Source organism: Gallus gallus, chromosome 34, assembly GCF_016699485.2.
Source record: "Gallus gallus isolate bGalGal1 chromosome 34, bGalGal1.mat.broiler.GRCg7b, whole genome shotgun sequence".
Taxonomy (NCBI): domain Eukaryota; kingdom Metazoa; phylum Chordata; class Aves; order Galliformes; family Phasianidae; genus Gallus; species Gallus gallus.
The window spans coordinates 647,760-653,759 of NC_052565.1; positions in this window are offsets into that span (position 1 = coordinate 647,760).

The following is a 6,000-nucleotide window of genomic DNA, read 5'->3' on the forward strand; positions in this document are numbered from 1 at the left end:
TCCGGGCTGCAAACCCAGAGCCCCCCCTGGGGGGGGGCATTGCTGGCAGCTGGGCTGGGGGCCGCGTTCAGAGCGGGGTTAACGAGCGCAGCCCCGCAGCGCGGCCGGCCGTTGGCGCATATGGGCACGTGAGTGGGGAGCGACGCGTGCCGGGATGCCGGGTTGGGTCACAGCTTCCTCTTCTCCAGCGCTTCCCGCAGCTGCATCCCCCGTTCCAGCCACAATGCGGGGTGTGAGGGCAGTGATGGTCCAACCACGGAGACGCTCAGAGCCACCCCCTGCATCCCCCCTGCATCCCTCCTGCATCCCCCCTGCACCCACCATACACCCCTCCTTCATCCCACATGCATCCCTCCCACATCCCCCCTACAACCCCCCACATCCCCCCTACATCCCTCCTGTATCCCCCTGCATCCCTCCTGCATCCCCCATGCACCCATCATGCACCCCTCCTCCATCCCCCCTACAACCCCCTAACTCCCCCCTACGTCCCTCCTGCATCCCCTCTGCACCCTTCCCACATCCCCCCTACATCCCTCCTTTATCCCCCCTCCACCCCTCCCTCATCCCCCCTACAACCCCCTACATCCCCCCAGAATCCCCCCTGCATCCCTTCTGCATCCCCTCTGCACCCCTCCTTCATCCCCCATGCATCCCTCCCTCATCCCCCCTACATCTCTCCTGCATCCCCTCTGCACCCTTCCCACATCCCCCCTACATCCCCCCTACATCCCTCCTGCACCCTTCCCGCATCCCCCCCATCTCCCCCATGCATCCCCCCTGCATCCCACCCTCACCCCCCCACATCCTCCCCGCACCCCTCCTTCCCCCTCCTTCCCCCCTCCCCTCGCAGGGCTCCCTGTGGCTCAGACACAGCGATGGGATGGGGCTCTCGGTGCTGTTGACCCACAGCTGCCTGCAGCCGTTGCAGAGCCACGCGGGGCCGCAGCGGTGTCCATGAGCTGTGACCAACGGCCGGGGCCGGCTGTGTCCCCACGCACCTCTCCCTATGTGTGTCCCCCCCCCCAAACCCCCCTTCCCGGTAAGGGACACCCCGCGGGGACGCGGAGCAGCCAACTGTTCCCCGCTGAGGCCGGCGGGCCGCAGGCCGGGCTAATCCAATCCATCAGGGGGGTAATGAGCTATGAAAGTGCGGATTCAATTAAGGGGGATTGCGACGGAAGGCAGAGCCCGGTGGCAGACGGAGAAAGGAGAGCTCTCCCCTCTGAAAGGGTCCATCTGTGCCGCCGGGTCCCGTCTTTGTGCTCCCTGAAAGGGACAGCGGTGCACAAAAGCGGCCGCAGAGGCTGCGGAGTTCCCCATTACCCCGAGGTTGGGGAGGGGGGGGTTTGGGGGGACGGAGGAGGGGGGAAACTGAGGCACGGAGGGGCGAAGGGAGCAGCGCCGGGTTGGGTCTGGGGGGCAGAACGCACGGCCGGCCCTATGGATGCCCGCCGGTTTGTGGCTGCTTTCTATTCCCCCTTGGAGATGGGGGTCCCATGGTGGGCTCTCCGCGGCCCCACTGCCCGGATGACCCCCAGGCTCTGCGCTTTGCCACCATCGCTGCCCCCTCTGCTGAAGCTCAGTGCCTCAGTTTCCCCATCCGGGTGGGGGTGCACACAGCGGTGCGCGCAGAGCCTTCAGCTCCACCCTCCCCTCAGCTCCGTGCATCCCCATGGGACCCCGCAGGCCTGGAAACCCCCCCCCCGCCCCATACACTCCATTCCCCCCCATGGGGGCTCTTCATGGGAGAGCCGCCCCCTGATTGCGACCTGGGGGGGGGATTGGGATGGGGACGAGTTTAAAGACGGGATTATTCCTGTACAAATTCTGATTAAACCGTCCCCAAGCCCTCCTGCGACAAGATTAAGCAGAGCTCTAATCTCACCCGAGCAGCAAGACTTGGTCAATAACTCCAAATCTCTCCGCTGTTAGTTTATCTGGTGGGGATTAAGCTGGGGGGGGGGGGCAGGGGGGGGGTCCCCGAACTTGTGTTATCATCATAGGATGTTTGAAAACAGAAAGAAGGAAAAAGGTTTGGGGGGAAGAAAAGGAGCGCTGTGTGTGTGCTGAGCGGTGCGTGGCCGCCTGCATTGCCTCTGGAGCACAGTGCTCTATGGGGGGCACAGAGCTGAGCCCTGGTGGCACCCAAAGGATGTCCTCCGTGGCCCAAGCGGGAGACCTGAGTGCCCCACATGAGGGTGGGAGGTGTGGGGTTCGGTCCCTCCTCACCCTGCACACCCATCCTGGAGCCCCCCCGAGGTCAGGCAGCCCCACCAAGGCCAGGGAAAGGCCATGCTGTCCCCTGGCAGGGATGTCCCACGGAGTGCCGGGTGGATCCATGGCACCTTCAGAGCTCTCTGGGTTCCCCACCCTCAGTGGGGTTGGGATGGGGTGGTGCTGGGATGTGGGGTGGTGTTGATACGAGGGATGCTCCGGAGATACGTGATGCTACAGAGCTACGGGATGGTTTGGAGACGTGGGGTGCTCCAGAGATGCTGAAGGTTCTGGAGATGTGGGATGTTTCAGATGTAGGATGTGGGATGGCTCCGGGATGGGGGATGTTCTGGAGATAGGTGTGGAATGCTCCAGAGGTATGGGATCCTCCAGAGATGCGGGATGCTCCAGGGATGCTGAATGTTCCGGAGATACGAGGTGCTCCAGAGATGTGGGACGCTCCAGATGAAGGCTGTGGGGTGGCTCCGGGATGGGGGTTGGCCCCAGGATGGGGGGTGTTCTGGAGATGAGGGACGTTCTGGAGGCATGGGATGCTCTGGAGATGTGGGATGCTCCGGAGATGCCCGGAGATATGGGATGCTCTGTAGCTGTGGGATGCTCCGGAGATGTGGGACGCTCCAGATGCAGGATGGATGGAGCAGATGCTGGGGGAACGCCGGCCATAATCCCCTGGCCCCGGCCCCGCTGAGTAAACACTCTGTACAGCTTTGCAAACAGATTGAAGCACGGCTGATCTGGAGCGCGGCGCGGAGCTTAGGGGCTTCCTGGAGCCAACGCCGGGATTTAGGTGAATTCCCCACCCTGTGCTGTGGGATGGGGGGCTCAGCCCGGCTCCGTGGGGCTGTGGGGATGTGGGGAGGGGGTTGGCTCTGCCCCGGCCTCCTGGCCCCGAGTAGGGTGTGGGGGGAGGCAGCAATGGGGGTGTGTGGGGTTGGGGAGCGCTGTCCTGAGGCGGTCTCCGTGCCCTCAGATCAATGGGGATGCGGTTGCTCCGGGGTGATCTGATCCCATACCCTTCTGCCCTTATCTCCTTTGGGCCCATGGGCATCCCGTGCCATTTGGGGACACATCTGCAAGTTGGGCGGGGGGCAATGGGGGCATCTACCCAACCTCACGGCCACCTCCAGCACCGTGGGAGGAAGAGGTGCTGCTCCCTGAGAGCTGCAGGCTGCGCCAAGGATGGGTTGGGTGCTTCGTGCCACGCGTGTGCCCGTGGTCCCAGCTCTGCACCACCCCATTTGAACCCCATTTGAACCCCATTTGAACCCCATTTCACCCAACTGATGGCCACGCTGAGCGGCCGTCCCTGCACACCCCACATCCCCGGGCGCTGCCTGCAGTGCCACCACGGTGTCCCCATGGGGACCGCGCACAGCTCCTCACCCATGGGACCACACTGACCAGCAAGAAAGCGAGCTGCCAAAATCTGCTGCCCCCCCCCGACCCCCCAACCCCCCCGGGGGGGGAAAGACGATTAAGTCAAGAACCAGCAGTCTGATATTTCGGCTTAGTGGGAAAATCCTCGTGGTTTCCCAAGCTGGCCACATTAGGAGCTCAGTGGCTCACGGCGTTATCAGATTACAAACAATATCAGAATTACAGCTTTTAAAGCTGGGTTTTACAGAGGCTTAGCAATTATACAGCCACCCCACAGGGGGAAGAGGGGCGATTTGGGGCCGGGACCCTCTGGGAGTACCCAAAGGAGCAGCCAAAGGAGCTCCCTGCTGCGTACCCAGGTGTGGTTGTCCCATAGGATTGCATGTGTCGGGCTGTGTGCACGCGTGCGTGTGTATAGGGGTGTGCATGCGTGTGTACATGTGTGTGCACGCACATGCATAGGTGTGTACACGCATGTACGTGTCTGCCATGACCCAGGACCACGGGTAAGGAAGGTTCGTGGGTCTGTGCACACACATGTACGTGTGCAATGCATGTATGCAATGTATGTATGTGTGCAATGCACAGCAGTGCAGGAGGCCGTGAGCGTGCACACACACACACACCCACACACACACACACACACACACACACGTGCCCACGCCCCTTCCTGCGTGCAGATCCACGCATTGCTGCGTTACAAAACGTGGGCGTAATTCCTGCACCTGCACCACGAAGGTCGTCCTCACCTCTGCAACCACCCCATGTGTTGCGCCGCCCCATCCCAGCTGTGCACCCCACGGCCCCCTCTGAGTTGGGGGCGTAGGAGACCCCCATCACACACCCCCGATCCCTTTGCAGAGAGGCTGCAGCTGTGCCCCCCCCCCCGGAGAGCCCCTCACTGCGCACAGCTTGCAGGGATGTGACACTCAGTGGCTCCCATTGGGCTCAGTGCAGCAGCCGGCGTGGGGCTGGGGGGGACAGGGAGGCCCAGAGCTGCGTGGGGTACACGTGGCACAGCCCCACACCGGGGGATGGAGGGAGGTGAGGTCCCCACGGCAGCCAGGAGCTGCTCCAGGTTTTGGGGACAGCTGTGGGGCACGGGGCTGCGGGAACAACACACTGAGCATCAGTGCAATGCACATCCCGAGTGTGGATGGGGGGGGGGGGGGGGTCTGGGATACTCGTGCACGCACACCTGTGTGTGTGAACCTTTGCACGTTGCTCTGCGTGAGCTCGCGGGTGAGTGTGTGCAGATCTGCATGGGGGAGTGCCAGAGGTCCCATGCGAAGTGCTGCATGCACGCGGCAGTGCACGTTGGGGCGCAGGGGGTGCACACGGGTCGGTCTGCGTGCGACCCTCCATGCGTGTGGATGTGCACACGAGTGTGAGTGTGCTGAGCACCCTATGGGCACCCCACTGCAGGTGACAGTGCCATGGGGCAGAGCTGGGGGTCAGATGCCACCACCCTCACCTCTCCATCACCACCCCCCATGGGGACCCTCCTGGGCCCATCCTGATCCCAGCAGCACCCACAGCCCCTCGCCCTCCTCTCACCCCCCCCTGTTGACCCATCCAGACCCCCCCCCCCCCCCCCCCCCAGCCCCACCACTTCACCTTTGGGCTCACACCTCCCACCGGTCCCCCCCATCACCACGCTGACAAGGAGAGCGGCAGCCCCAGGGCGATGCTGCTTCAAACAAGACCACGACTTTATTATTTGAGCTAAAAACCCAACTCTGCTTTCTTTACAAAAGGATAAACATTTGCTCTCCGTACAAAAGGGATCCCGGGGGGGGGAGGAGTTGGAATTTGGGGGGGGGGGGTGTTGGTGGGCAGGGACCTCCAAATTCCCACCTGAATACAGAAGACCTCTGTATGATGACAAGGTTTGGCCAGCCGGGCTCTCCAGGCCAATGGGATTTCAGGAACAGTGGCCTGGATTTTTTGGTGAAAAACACAAAGTATTGCATAGCCTACAAAGTTATTGCTCACAGGAACGAGCAGGGATGAGCCGGGAGCTGCTGGGCACCGTCCAAAGGGTGAGAAGCATCAGTGTTAAATACGGGGCGCACGGTGATGGTGATGGTGGGTAACCCTGGGGTTGAGAGCTGGGATTACTCAGTGGAGAATGGACCGTTGGGGCAAGGAGGGGATGGGGGGGGAATAAGTTAAATAAATAATGGCTAATAAATAATCCTGGAGTGATGGAAAGCGTGATGAGAACCCCCAGCAACGCACCGGGATGGAGATGGGAAAGGAGTGGGGGGGTGAGGGGGGAGGAAATAAATTAGACAGCATCCACACCCCGAGTCAATAATAAATAGAAGAGGGGAAGAAGAAGATGTGCTTCTTTGGGCTGGATGTGTTCAGGTGCAGCCAGGG